Below are 16,362 nucleotides of genomic sequence, written 5' to 3' on the forward strand. Positions count from 1 at the left end.
TGGAGGTAAAGTTAGCCCTGGGCATTTTAAACGCAAGCCCGGTATCGCTAAGCCTCCATGTCAATCAGAGAGTGGAGAACCTTGGCACCCCACCCTTTCCCATCTCGTTACAGAGCGTGTATGGGACCCCACCCTGTGACGAATTAGGAAAGGGTGTGGCAGGTGGGAAGCAGGAATCAAGTCTGCGCAGACTCAACATGAGACTGCTACCCGCGCGAGTCTCTGCAGTGCCAGTCAGACGTTGAAGGCGGCAGCACCATTTTAATAAATTCTGACTGTGTGCGTGTTTGTCGCCGAAGGCAGTCCGAGTCGTCTTCTGCCAGTAGCAGCTAGCACTGACGGGTTGCTGTTGTGTCGTGTCAGGACTGGGGAGAGTAGGAGCCGGAGGGGAGGACTCTGAACACAATTCACCAGCACCAGGTAAGACCCAGTCAAAGAGAGTTCATTTTTCTATTAAAGAATCATTTGTACCAGATGAAGCCACACATTTAAATTAAAATCGCTGAGAACCCAGTCCAGCTGCTGACAAAGTGAGTTATTATGGTAAACAAAGTAATTCTGTTGTGCTAGAAATTGCCGTTTCTGCGGTGTGCTTAAGGCAAACTAGACATCACATTTCTGAGAATCTAATGAAAATTCTCCCAGCATGGCCTATTTTAGTCTACCTCAGATTCCAGAGATGTAGGTAATGTCATTTGTATATCAGAAATTACCTTTTAATTGTAATCTTAGATGGATCCATGGGAGGACACTGCATGACATTGCTCCAGGGACACTACATGGCAAAGAGTCATTTAAGAACATGTTGATTTGGGGTGGAAGGGCTACCTTCTATCACTGTGAACTTCCATATTTCCTATCCACGTGCAGCGCAATGATTTCTTCTACCTCCACTGGGTATAGAATACTCATGTTTTGTCCTTTGTCCCCCTGTGGTTTTATGCCTTAAGTCACACCTTTATTAGAATTAAAGTCACAAAGGTAACGTGGCGATGGCATGTAACTTTGAACAGTGCTGTGGCTTGGGTTCCAAGGACTCTAGTCCGAGCCAGGAAAATGGTCCCCTCTGCCTCATGGACAGCAAAAGGTAGCCCTTATTGAGATGCAAGGGCCACACACAGGCCTGGGCCAGAGTTCCACTCCACCTGCTGCACAAACAATGTTTGTGCCTGTTAATGAGAACTATATTTTTCTTAAGAGTGCACGCACAGAGTAACAACATGCTCATTATTGGCTTAGTCATACTGACAGTAACTGTGCACCTTGATTCAGGAGGGAAAAGAAATATGTGACATTACTGTGGTGCTTGCAAGCGAGGGTTTTGCATGTACAAGGCATCTAGTAAGTGCAACACTACTGTATAGCCGACCTGTTTCAAAAACATAGCAAATGTTTTCCTACTGCAGCTCTCAATGAAACAGTGGAAGCTTATCCAATGCTAAACAAGTCAAGATTGCGCACTGAACTATTAACCCTGTGTGGAAGACAGGACTTTCAGCAGGCTACAGGTGGGGCCATGGCTTTATAAATATTTTTATGTCAAATCAACTTGGAATTTTTTTTCTGAGACTCTTAAGTTATTGAGAATTGTCATTACAACACCTATGACACCATCTGAAGCTGAAAGATGCTTTTCCACACTGAAGAGGATAAAAACATTTTTAAGAAACACAATAACCCAAGCTCGACTAAATGCATTAGCCATGCTGTCAGTGGAAAAGGAAATAATAAATCAGATTCCAGAATGCAACAAAAGAACTATTAAAAAGTTTGCTCACATTAAAGTACGGCGTGCAAACTTTCTGTATAAATAGAAATACACATGGTGTTCTGAATCATTGGTCCCAGCAAACATAGTTTTTGTTTACTTTGTATTGCAAGTAACATTAAAGAATACTGTAGGAACCTTCCTTGTATGAACGTAAGTACACCATGTATTCAATGTATTTTACAGTATCTTGCATCACTTGAGAGGAATTCAGACTTGTCATTATAAAGCCACATAAGCTTGGTGTTGTTTCAGGGCATTACTTAATGCACCGCTCTCTCAACCTTTTTTCAAAGTTAGCCAGCAAATATGACCCACTTTTATAAATATCCTACAGTCTGATAAGCTTTGGAATAGCCAGGCCGACTGGGACATGTACCTTCCATGACATACTTAAAGATGGTGAATACTGGGCAACAGTCAGTCTTGTAAGAAATTACAGGATTATGTTTATTGGTCTCATCTTTCCTGAGGGTATTATAGTCTTATTATAAAAACTTTAGCTGTACAGCAATGTCCTTTAGGCGAAGGGATTTTCTTCTGGCTATCTGTTTGATGAAGCTGTAGTTGTTCACTCTGTTCCTAATTGCAAACTCATACACTGTAATGCTTGCTGTGCTAGTAGAGGCATGTAAAATCCTGGACATCGTTTTTCTTTACCATATATATCACTGAGCATCAACCTGGACTGTACTGAGTGAATTTGTTAATAAAATGACTTACTTTATAATGATGGGCTTCATTTCTGAATGGTTATGGTTTAATATCCTTTTCAACTGAAGAACAGACTAGATTTGACACCATTGCATATCTTTAGTTCTACACGTGACGCATTACCTCAAACGTAATGCTCAACATATTATAAAAAAGTTAAAACAATTCTATAAAGTTGGCAGCACTTCATGTTGATCAAGTCCATTACTTTAAAAGAATCTGATTCTAATTGCCATCTGCAGTGATGCAAAATCTATTATGGCACACATACATTTTCATGCAAGGCGTCTGAATGTTGGGTCATTTAGGATTGATAAATGATATAACAATGTTTGTTTGCTTGTTGACACCAGTAATATTTTGTGATGGATTTATGGGTGTTAGATAAATGTGTTTCAGATCCATGTAAATGCAGGATACGTGATAATCTTACCAAAACAGGAGATAAAGGATACATTTTTGTCCCATAAAAAAAGAGACCCGCATGATAGAGGTAGGGAAACAACACACCTTTATATTTTAACAAATAATTGAACATAGAAAGGGATTTCAAGATTACCTATCTGTAGTAACCAAGCACTCACATCGCTTTGTGCTGATCCGACTGAGATTAGGGATAGCACACCACTTAGTTGCTTTCCCTACAACGAAAATGTGTCTCAACACCCCATGCCCCTGTGATGAGCAATCTAAACAAAGCACCATGCACTTTATACTCTTTTGCAAATTGTATCTGTATTTTAGGTGTTTTACTTGAAACCTCTTTTTATAAAATATAACGCGAGAACAACCCATGCTGCTATAAAATTACTTGTTACCCTCAATGACCCTGGGATATGTTTTTTATGCTGCGTCATATATTTAAAAAACAATTGATGTAAGGAAAGGAATTGTGCTTGATAATTAATTCACGTGTATTTATTTGGACTGTTTTATGCATGGCTGGAAATGTATTTAGAATTGTATTCTAAACTTGTCATTGCTTTGATGGTTGTTGTACATACCGAATAAAGCCTATTGAACTGAACTGAAGTGTGTAAACCCATACAACTTTGAGAAAGGTATGTTTCTTCTTTGCATCACTACACATTTCACTTCATTATTTATACAAGGTTTCTCAAGTACTGGTTAACCAGAGTCCTTATCAGAGTTGTACAAAGTATTTAACATTCAAATACATAAATGCACTTTTTGTACTATTAAACCTACACTCTACACAAAGATTTTGATCATCTTTCTCTAACGACCGTATTTTCTGGCGTATAAGACGACTTTTTAACCCTTGAAAATCTTTTCAAAAGTTGGGGGTCGTCTTATACGCCGGTGTCATTTAATAAGCAAGCGAATATAGCCCAAACCCTATATTTTAAAGGGAAAAGTAGGGGGTCGTCTTATACGCCCAGTCGTCTTATACGCCAGAAAATACGGTAATGATTTTTGAAAGAATTTAACCGTACTTGATTGTTTAAATGTAAATCTATATAGAGTATTTTACATTACTCGTTGACCGACTGGCTTTGGGGTGATGGATATTTTCTTTTCGTTTTCCAACTGTAAAGCTACCCAGCTCAAAGTTTGGTTGACTTTCTAGAAGAAGAAATACTTTTTTTATTCAAATGAATATCTCTTCTATCTGTAGCCAATTATATCATATGAAGATTTAAATCACCTCCTGTGTACTTGGCTTTACTCCTGTGTACTTGGCTTTGAACTAATGATTCATAAAGGAAACAGACATGCAGCAAAGGTAGGGAAAACATTTTATGTTTTGCATGTATACATTTAAATGCTGCATGTTTCTATGTGTTTTTAGTTTATGCCTTTATGCATTATTGAGTTTCAAAAATTAAACACTGACCAATATATTATTCTATTTAATAAGTAGGCATTTGACCCTGTTAGGCCATCTTGAATGACACTTTATCACTTGCATACACTGGCTCAGTAGACAGATCTAACCTATTTATGCAACATTATTTAAATTAATTGTGGTTATTAGCCACTATCCTTCGATTATCCTCAATAGAAACATGTTGTGAGGGAGATACCAACCCCAAAACGTCTTGCCTGTTTGACAGTTCGCTAAAGAAAGAGGGCAGGTTTGTCTAACAAGCCATGCCTATATTACATCTATAAAGAATAAACTGCTGAAAAAAGCAGCTTTTTATACCATTTCCGCTTAATAAAATTTGCACAGGAAACAGCGACTAACCTCCCAAAAAAATGACCCGCTCCTGTCCAAGCCCAGCCTCACCACTCATAAACATCACCAGCTGCCACTGGTCACTTGACGTGTGACCACAAACATCTCCTCAACTTGGGTCACTGCATGCTGCTGACATCTTCAAGATGACCCTAAAGAAAGGTACCAGCTCCAGTATCAAGAAAGTTGCCAGTGAGAAGAAGGCAATGCCACCACTGGACTGTCGCACAAGACCTTTTTTGTGAAACCAAAATTTGCGCCTGCAGCATCGGTGTCCGGGGAACACGCTGGGAGCAGCACCCCCACATCAGTGGACCCACCCCAACAATCTAGGCCCAAGCCCATATCTGTCTCAGAGGTAGCCAGTCTAATCATGACAACACCGATGAGCAGTGATGTTGAAATTGACTTATGGTCATAATAAAGTAGTACCCAATTAATGCAGGAAACTCAAAAAAGTGGGCAACAATAGCCTCAACCACACCCCCATAGTAGTTTATCCTCCGTAAGTAGGGGCAGTTCAGGAGATTGAGCTTCCTGCAAAAGAAGAAAAAGAGCAAGCCACTCTTTCAGAAGATCCATTTTCTTCCAGATCCCCAACAAAGAAAAGGAGGGTTAGTCTGATGATCTGGACGACACTTGGAATGCACCTTAGCTTGAGAGTGAGACACGCCATGCGAGGTTAGGGAAAAGGAAGCTTCCAGAAAGCCTAAGAGTTATGGAGGTAGATGTAGAAGAGGAGGATGATGATGACGAGCAACTCATCATGGACATTAACCGACATTACCCCATCCCAAATTGCTATAAGGGATGTGACACGTATACCACCTACACAGATACCACCAACACCACCTATAGCTGCCATATTTATAAAGACCCGGCAGCGACCTACAACCGCCTCAGTAGAAGTAGTTAGTGCAGAGAGTCAAACATCACACCCACCTACCAGTTCATACAACATTTCAAGTGGCACCAGCAGCGTCAGAAAGTTGACCTCTACAGTTTGGGACTTCTTTTCGGTTAGCAGGAAGGAGGTGAACATTGCTATATGCTCCATTTGTGGAGCAAGTGTTAGTTAGGGTAAGCTTGGTGCAAACCATAGTACCAGAGGCCAAGCAAACCACCTGAGAAAACACCACTTGGTCGAGTGGGAGGCACATCTTAGAGGCCCAAAATTGTGAGTGTTGTTGGTGGAGGGGATGAAGAAGATCCAATCATGGTGGAAGAGGAACGAGAGGGAGTCATTGTCTCTGGTATACAAAGCAGCACTGTCCCCAGCAGTGCAGTAGTACTGCCCACATAATCATTAGCAAAATCGCAATTGTACAAGAGTCAGGCTAAGACACCAATGGGTCCAAGGCTAGAGAGTACTGCAATGAAAAAACGCATATTAAGCCTAACAATATCTGGTCTCAAGAAGTTACCTGCATCCAAGGCACTATAAAAGAAAAAAATGCATTCTAACATTCTCAGCATGTTTAGGTCGGAGGGGCAATACGAACACAACCACCCAACGGCACGTTTATACAAAGCGAAGCTGGCTAAAATGTTAGCGAAGGACCTCCTCCCTTTTTCTTTTGTGGAAGGGGTGGGCTTTCTTGAATTTGTGGCAGCCATCTGCCCCAAATGGAAGGTTCCCAGCTGGTCCTATTTCGCCAGAGTTTCTGTTCCAGCACTACATCACGACATGCTAGAATTGCTCGGACAAGCTTTGAAGCAGAGTGCTGTTCACACTATTCACCTTTTTTATAACACTAAATAGACCTGATCTTTGGGTGAACAAAATACTCTGAGATCCCTCCATCGATCTATGGTCACCCAATTTTGTGTGACTGAACAGCGGCTACACTTATACCGTCTATTTTAGGAAGTCCTTAGTCACCTTTTATTATCCAAAAATATTTGTGTTTATGGGCTCTGCCTCCCAAAGTCTATACCACCGTATAGTGTGGATACCGAAACTTATAGAAGGAAAGAAAAAGTGGTGAAAAAGGTTGGCAGTGCCTCACGGAAGTAACACCATGGGAGTTTGCAGATTGGTTCTCACCTACATCTTCACTGCCAACCCAGAACAAAAAAGTGGTGTGAGTTTAAGAAAAGAAAATAAACAACGTGCTCAGTGTGGTGTATCGTAATGCCAGCAATCAAGATATCTTATCCGGGTGCCTGGCAGTACCAACCCTATAAGAAGTAGCGGAATCTGGATTTGAATACCGCTATTCCAAATCTAAAAACGCGCTAGACATCCACTGGCTATCCTATTTTATTATGTGCTGTGGGTCAGCTCACATTAAAACCAAGACACTCTGTTGCCTACTATCTATTTAGTTATAGAGGTCCAACATGTTTCATTGCCAAAGGAAACTCACTGCAGTTTCATCAGGGCAAGGGTCGGTTCTCGCCACACTGCACCAATTTTTATATTTTATACCGGGTAGTTGCCCATCTTGGGCATACCTGCAACCCCTTGTTTGTGAATGTGTACTAGTCCACACTCACACGGTCCGTCATGCCCGCTGCCGAGCGTCAGCCGTGTGCACGCGAGTGTCTGGCGTTTGCTCAGCACCTCGCCAGACACTCGCGTGCACACGGCTGACGCTTTGGCAATGCAACATGTTGGCCTTCTACAACTAAATAGATAGTAGGCAACATTGTGTCTTGGTTTTGGAATATAGGTATTCAAGTCCAGATTCCGCTACTTCTTACAGGGTTGTCACCCAGATAAGATATCTTAACTGCTGGCATTACGATACACCACACTGAGCACGTTCTTTCTTTTCTTTTCTTAAATTCACACCACTTTTTTGTTCTGGGTTGGCAGTTGCTGATGATGAGAACCTGAGGATGCAGGTGAGAACCAATCTGCAAACTCCCATGGCGTTACTCCCGTGAGGCACTGTCAACCTTTTTCACCACTTCTTCTTTCCTTGTATAAGTTTCGGTATCCACACTATAGGGTGGTATAGACTTTGGGAGGCAGAGCCCATAAACACAAATATTTTTAGAGAATAAAAGGTGACTAAGGATTCCCTAAAATAGACGGTATAAGTGTAGCCACTGTTGAGTCACACAAAGTTGGGCGACCATAGATCGATGGAGGGATCTCTGAGTATTTTTTTCACCCAAAGATCAGGTCTATATAGTGTTATAATTCTGTGAGTGGGAGGTGACCTGCTCTTTATCCTCTTACAGCTCCTTTGTGTATATCACACTATTCAGCTGACAACAGACATGTGGACCAGCTGCCAAACCACAGATTACATGTGCATCACTGTACACTGGATCTCTTTTGTGGGGTTTGGAGAAAAGATATCTGCAGGTGTTGACACTGCTGACATTTTTAATGCTGCTCAGAAACATGCAGCTGTAGTCCTGTTCACCATGGAGAAATCTCATACTGCTGCAAACATTTTGGAAGACTTTGACAACAAGGTCTTTGAATGGCTTTGATTAAGAGGGCTTAACATTGGTTTTGTTGCCATAGACAATGGCAGTAATATAGTTAAGACCATGGCTGCATGTGGCTATTTCAGGGTTCTGTGTTTGGCGCACTGCATTAACATAGTTGTTGAAGACTTTCTGAAAAAAAGAAGACCAAGTCAGCAACTTACTGACCACCTGCAGAAGAATCTGCACCCATTAGAGCCATTCTTTTAAACCCCAGAAGCAGCTGACGATCATTCAACGTGATGATAGAATGCCAGTTAAAGTACTCATCCAGGAGGTGCCAACATGTTGGAACTCAACTTATTACATGCTTGAACGTATTGTTGAGTAGTACAGACCAATCGATGAATATGTCACACAAAGAGGGGATGCTACTGTGAAAGGCATAATCATTGAGATGGACCAATAGAGCCTAGTTAAATGCCTGAGAGAGATGCTAATTCCTTTCGGGGTCTTCACACGTGTAGTCAGCAAGGAGGACTGTACTATGGGCCACGTTATCCTGCTGTTGCACATGCTAAAAGAAGAGCTGAAGGGGGTGTCTGCAATATACGCAGATGTGGAGAAAAAAAAAGAAGAAGCATATTAGTTAGTGGAGAGCTTACCCCTTCGCTTATCTGAAAATACAAGGTGCAAAGATGCATTGTGTCATCCAACCCTTACATTTGTGCCACAATTCTTGATCCACGGTACAAACGATTACTGCACACTTTCATTCTTTATTTAGACGGGGATGTTGCCAGCTACAAAACCTGGATAGCTGTGCAAACCAGTCAGCTAGAAAAAGAAAGGCCGGGAATTAGAGACCTGCTGCCCCAGGGCACAAAAAATACTGCAGGTCAGCCTTCAAGTTCAACTTCAGAGCCTGAGGGCAGTGCGGTTGGCTCACAGCAGCCAAAACCACCAACACCAAGAACAACATCAACAACAAGAACAGGAGCAACAGCCCACAATCGTCACTGGAATGTCTCTACAGGCAGGGCTTAAGTCCAGTGCTGAGGCAAAGGCAAAAGAAGCCGACGAAAGTGGAGCACCCATTAGCATTGAGCAGATAGTACAGGCCTGTCTATATGACCCAACAGAGGTCCACTTTGATCAAAACCCATTGCTGTATTGGTATGGGAAAAGGAGCCAATGGTCAGTGCTGAACAGGCTGGCGATAAACTATCTGGCTTACCCTGTCACAAGTGTCTCTGCTGAGCATGTTTATAGTGCTGCTGGTACCGTTCTGACAGTGAGAAGGACCAGTCTCTCCCCCCAAAGCATAGAGAGGTTAACCGTGATCAAAATTAATCAGCACTTTATGCCACCGGATTACACCATACCTGAAGTAGCACAGCAGGAAGATGACGGCGACTCAGGTCACGGAAGTAAAGTGTTAGGTGACCTACTTCTGGGTGAACCACCGGAGTTTGAAGACAAGTTCTACTTCCCTGACAACTAGGCTTTAGAGTTACTTTCTTTCTTCATTTGATGCCCAAAAAAAGCCTCCCCAAAAAATATAGCTAAGGAATATTATTCACTTTATTATTTGTGTGTGTCACTGTCTTTCTGGTTCGAATCACAACACATCACCACCGACTTACTCTTTTATTGCCGGATTGGAGTTGCAACTGTGTGTAGTCAGTGAAGAAGTAAGTACACTCCTCCTGACTTGTCCTAAATCCATTTCCCTCAAGCCAGACATTGGATGGAGAATACATACAACAAATGTGAAATGTGTGCCTGCATCGAGTCCAAACCTGACTATATATCTACCCTTTCCAAACCTAAGGGGACTGCCCTGGAATAACAGGTACATGATAGCATGCATTGCATCCTGGGTGATTGGTGTTTGCTGTGCATGATGTCTACTTGTATCCTACACACAGAAAACGTGACTCAAGTCAATCTTTCCATTCTTGTTGTTCAATAACAAAATTGTAATACTGCAGGCCGATCCATTGCATTTTGAGTCTGGATGAGTCTGAACGAGTCTGGACTCACTAAGGACACTTTTGGTACAGAGTTGGACACCATGACCATACCATTCTCGCAGTCAGAGTCAGTAGGATCGAAGATGATTGATGGAATAACTCGGGCATGAAGCGGCCTAAAAAGTAAAAAACACCAGACCTGCATGTCTGTGCAGTGGTGGAGCCTGGAGGCGAGTGTAGTGGTGTGACTGACAGTGGTGCATTGGTTTTGTTACTTAATTCGGAAAATGCTTTGTTGCTTTGTGGGTATGTGTGCTCAGTGCTGTCTAGCTCAAATTCAAAGCAAAGTGGAGGTTGGGTTGGGGGTTTCTCCTTTTGTTGGAGGTAACTGCTGGAAACAGGCATGATTTAGCCATGCCGCCTATGAAAGTCTTTTTGTTGCACTCCTCCTTCATTATGCAGTTTAACTTTTCTCCTTGATTTTTCAATATCCTTTCTGTTTTTCCATCTACAGGCCAGCCTTTACCCAGCACTATTCTGGGAAAAACAACTCACACTTACCTTACCAAACCGCATCCACCAGGCAGGCACCCAAGATTGACGGACGGACAGTCCAAGGAAGGACCAAGAGGAATGCGGAAATGCAACTCCCAATTCAGCAATAATTATAGTATCATTTTATTTGATTCATTTTTTCTCTTCAATCATTACGACTGTGTGTGTTCTTGTTTATTATGGCTTATATTTGACTCCTACAGATATTTTTTTATTTTATTAGCTATCTTTCAAAAGAAGCCCGGTACAACAGAACATAAAATGTATGTAACTTGGATCTCTCTGGGGGCAGACAGGCAAGGCAATTGCATAATTCATAATATACTGCCCTGTACTAGTCTAGTACTACTCAAGTCCTCATCATGCATGCATTTCCTTTTTCTTCCTTAACTGATTTTTTAATGGTCGGCTTCCAAGATGAATGTGTGTTGTCCATGTGTAGTTTTTGTCTTTGTCAAACCTTTCCCTCAAATCCCCCTTCCCAACCATTCATCAAACCCTAACCCACTTACCCCAGGCTGTGTCATTAATATTGATGTGTGACTAAATTAAATTTACACCGATTATTGACCACACCCTTGCTGGGGCGGATGTGATGAAAGCAACACTAACTCAAGGCAGGGCGAGGATCTTCTTCTGCTCTAAGTATATATACTATAGCACACACTGGCAATATATAGAGATTAGATTGCCCACCCATGCCCTGTATCCGATATTCAATTTTTTTCCAGAGGAACATAATCCATCATAATATAAGTGCCGGCATCGAGTCATCAATCACCCTAGTTCCAGCACTAAAGGTTACGCTTCCTCTTGTCCACTTCATAGCTCGAGTTGACTTCAGTTTCTAACTTGTACTAGGCTATCCCTTCATTCTGTTTTATTTTACTTTAGCATTGCTTATCATCATGGTGTCTTGTTTGGCAGTCTTCTTGTGTACCGTACTTCTACTACTCGTTTCTTAGTCTCCATCAGGTGACTCATTTTTGTTTTTTGCAATTGCTACTGTCAGTGTTTACTACTATTGCCAGCACCATGGCACCTTGGGAAACCAAACCATCACCATGCGGCCATCGCTTCGCTTATAAAGTATAAACATCAATCACAGGTAAGAGAAGAAGTGTGGGGGAGGCCTAATGTATATACTATGTGTGAGAAAGTGCCATCTTTCTTGCATGGTATGCCCCTTCTTTTTGCTGAATTGCTGATGTGCTTTGACTGAGTGTGTCCTGGGCTCCTGCCAATCAGGTGCCCCGGGCCTGTGTTCCTTCCCTAAAAACTGTATTGTAGCTAAAACCCAATTGGCATCTCTGGCCACATGTCAGCCCCTGGTAAATGGTACCCTAGGTACCGAGGGCATTGTGACCAGAGAAAACCCCTAAGGGCTGCAGCACTTATTGTGCCACCCTTAGAGGCTGCACCCTGACACCCACACTCTGCCTTTGCAGACTGAGTGTCCTGGTGCAGAACTAAACAATGAGTCGACATGGCACACATCCCTGTGTGCCATGCCAACAAACCCACTGCCCTGGCATATATCAGTCACCCCTCTAGCTGGTTGCCTTATGCCAATGGTGTGGGCACTGGTGCATGAGCCCTGTGCTCCTACAGTACCCAGGGCCATTCCTGGGCTCTGTAAGTGCAGTGATGCCATTAAGAGTATATGGTGCTTGGAGGTTGTCATTACGAAATCCACAGCACCATAATGGCTACACTGAAGACTGACAAGTTTGATATCAAACTTCTCAGCACATTAAACCCACACTGATGCCAGTGTGGGATTTAATGTAAAATGCACTACAGAGGGCATCTTAGAGATCCCCACTGAAACCTATCCTACAATCCATATCCTGTCTTAGAGGCTGCCTAGGCTGCCACACAGCAGACATGTTGCTGGACCCCTGGGTGGAGAGCCCCCGCTCTCCTGAGCATGCAACAATGCACATCTTGGGTGAGGTGCTAGGTCTTCTCTCCAGGATGGGCAGGGGGAAGCTTCAAAGGCATGCTGCCTTTGTGAGCTTCTCCAGGCCACTTGCTGTACTCAGCAAGTGACCACCACCAGTTCTGACCCCCACTCAGGCGGAAAGACTGGCGGGAAACCCAACGTGAGGAAAGGGGGTATGCCAGCCTGTGCCAACTCCACCCCTCAGGTGGGAGAGGCGAGGTGAAGCCCAACTCCGGGCTCCAGCCATCTTGAGGATGGGGAGCCCTGCCCAATCAGAGATAGGCTCCTTCGCCCCTCCCACAGGAGAGGAGCAGGATAGGGGTGTACTCATCCCAAGACAGGGACCTATTGGTCCCTGCCCTTCCCCTACCTGTAACGCCCCTAAATTTAGTATTTAGGGGCACCCTGAACCTTCCTTCCTCAGATCCCGATTTCGAAACAAGAAAGAAGACCAAGAAGAAGAAGACCTGCCGTGCAGCTGCTAACAAAAGGACGACACCAACTGACTTGGCCCCAGCCCTACCGGCCTGTGGGATCCTTCAACCTACTCCTGCTAAATCCCGGCGTCTACTGTGGACAGCAACCTCGAGAACCCCGGAGGACCTGCCTGCCTTGACCCTCTTATAGACTGGGACTCCCATGAGCAGTGGTTCTGCTCAAACAGCAATACCCCTGGTGCCAGCCAGGAACCACGAATTCAGCACATTCTGCACCGAGCCTGGCCTGTGTCGGAGTGGACCCCGAGGGACGTCCCCCCAGCGCTCCTGACCTGAAATCCAGTGCCCAAGGACCCTCCTCGAAGACCCAGACGACGCCTGCACCCTCAGAGCCAGGGACCCCTCCAACAGCGACCAGGAGAGGGTAAGATTTCCCGACGTCCAAAGACACCCCTGCACCCGGCGCCCCGGGCCTCCTGTGCCCAACTCCGGGATGCCTACATATCCTCCAAGAACCCAACTTACCCCTGAAAGTGTTGGTCACCCCTGAAGAATCCCCATCCCCGAGCCTGAAGCCTTTGTTCCCTTTTCAAGATCTCCATTACTACCCGACGGCTCAAAAGCACCCTGCACCCAGCCGCCCAAGTGCCTCTGGCAGTGCACCCTTTGCCCTAATCTACTTCCCCATTTGCCCTGAGCAAGTGAACAGGACCCCAGCTCCCACAGACGCGTGCCTGCTAGCCAGCAGCCACCACCCGAAGGCCCCCTGCCTCTCGTTGGACAACATTGGGCCTAACTACCTCTGCACCGGCTGCCCCTATGCCACTGAGGGTGTACCAACTGTACCTCCCTGACCCTGGGAAACCCCTGAGTCTATGCCCAGAATCTTAACTCTACCAGTCGAGTACTTACCTAAAAGCCGATAACTCACTTTTCTTCCATAGGCTAACATTGACTGGTTTTGCTTTGAAATTCTTCAAAGTGTGGAGTTTTGGAACTTTAAAATATTCATCTAAAATCAGCCGAACCACGAATTCCGATTTACTCACCTGCTATCAGGAGAGACCTCAGTGCTGTATCTTTTAGCCCAGTACTGACCCTGCAAAGTAATTTTAACCGTTCTTACCAGTAACTTGAATTTCCTTCCATAGGATATCATTGCCTGCTTTTTGCTGAAAAAGTTTTTGTGTTGATTTTTGAAACTTACAAATATTCTTTAAAAATCGTGCCAACGATAAAAACGTAATTACTTGTCTGTTTTAGATAGATGTCCCAGTGCTGAACATAGAAGCCCAGCACTGGATTACAAAAGTAACGTAAACATACTTTACCTGCAAACTGAATTTCCTTCCATAGGATAACATTGGTAATTCATCCAGAAAAGTTTCTAAGTGTCAACTTTTAAAATACAATAATATTCCTTAAAAATCACTACTGTAACCAAAACGCTTTTACTTAACTGTTTACAGCACATGTCTCGAATTTGAATCTAGGATCCAGTCCTGGGGTTAGAAAAGTAATCTACAAAGTAATTAATTGCATTTAACTAGAAATTCCCATTGAGCTCAATGTTGCATTGTGTTTGAAATTGTGTTGCCTATTGTAAAAAACTGTGACTATTGTATTCAAAGAGTCTATTGGCTATTTGAAACAATTGGCCTAGAGTTCAGTTCTTGAGTGTGTGAGACCATTTACTGACTGAGTGTGTACAACAAATGCTTTACACTGTCCTCTGATACTGCCCTACTGCTCGACCAAGCTACCACTTTAGAGAGTAAGGTTATATCTAACTTTAGCCTGTGCCAAACCACTGGGGACAATGGTCTCTGTACACACTGTACCTTACTTTGGTCCAGTACATACAGAGTCACTTCATCACAATATGGAAATTGATAATTCACACACCTGCACGCTTCCGAGTCAATAGGTGTTTTAGTTACAGACTGCATTGACCAGGAGGAGAGACTGACAGCAATGGTAGGACAAGAGAGGGTATCGCGCCTATCTGTTGGTGTGTTACACAATCGGCAGATTACAAAAACTGGCAGTGGCCCTGCAGCAAAGGAAACAGTGCAAAGTAAAAGAGTAACCCCCCCACAAAAGATTTACATCATATGTAAAGTACAAATTATTTATTCCCCTAACAAATAAACTAGAATTAAGAAACCCACAACACCTGACCCACCCCTCTCCCTAACTACAACCAATGTCTAGCAGTAAGTCCATTTGTCCATAAATTAAACAATCAAAATGTCCATTAAAAAAACAAGTTTTCCCCAACGCCCAATTCCCACCCACCAAAAAAAGATGAAAAAAGGGGCAAGGGTCAAGACTGAGGTCTAGTGGCGGGCTCACCGGATCTTCCTCTCTAGGGTCTTTAACTGCTCTTCAATCATGCCCTCCAGTCACGCCATCCGGAGGAGCATGCGGTGCTGAAATGTCTTGCATGAACAACAGGGGTGAGCAGCAGTGTTTGAAGTACAGTGGGCGGCTGCCAGACCACGGCACCGTACCACTGGAGGCGCTGTGGGGGCCTGGCTAGGGCCTGGGACAGAGGAGGAAGCAGCAGGAAGCTGCAGCTGCTGCTTCCTCCTCCTTCTCTGCCAGAACAACCAGCTGCCGATATTCGTCCCGGATAGCCTATAGCTTCCGGTGCCGGGCCCTGGCTGATAACTCCTTCCCTGGTGGGTTGTTTTGGTTGGGAAGGCGTATCTATATCAAGAAAGAAAAAAGACAATTGTAACCAATACTCATAGCAAAACAGTAACACAAAATTATACACATAAAATTATAGTGGCACAGTAACACTAGCAAGCACAGTGCATATCATTTGTGGTATCCTCTCACTTCCTTGGCCCCTAACATTTGTGTGAGTTTTAGGCATTACTAGGCATTATGGCCATACTCTGTTAAATCAATGGCAACTGCTCAATTTCACTTTCACCATGACTACTACAAGGCAGATGGTATCTGATTACTAATATGAATGATGATATATGGGACGACGTGAGGTACTACTATTGTTTGATTATGTAACCATGCAGCCGATAGGCCACCCATGACTGACACAGTCGAAATGTCATAGATAGGGAGCAGGAGTGGGCTTCGTAGTTGGAGGGAGGCGATTGATAATGGGTGGGTACATACATACACAATATATATGTTGTACTTGCAAACTATTATGAGTCAAAGGAGTATTCTGAAATATAACCTTGAATCAAAAACCTTGCAAAAAAACAGTCCTTGTTTCTTTCCAGTGATTTTTCCATTTATTGTTGCTTTGCTCTTCTAGCATTATTTTTTTATTCTAATCGTCACCCTTGGCTTAGCTACTCTAGCACGTTTTCTTTTTTTATATTCTCTTCATCCAGACTCCA

Source organism: Lissotriton helveticus, chromosome 3_1 (genome assembly GCF_964261635.1).
Source record: "Lissotriton helveticus chromosome 3_1, aLisHel1.1, whole genome shotgun sequence".
NCBI lineage: Eukaryota > Metazoa > Chordata > Amphibia > Caudata > Salamandridae > Lissotriton > Lissotriton helveticus.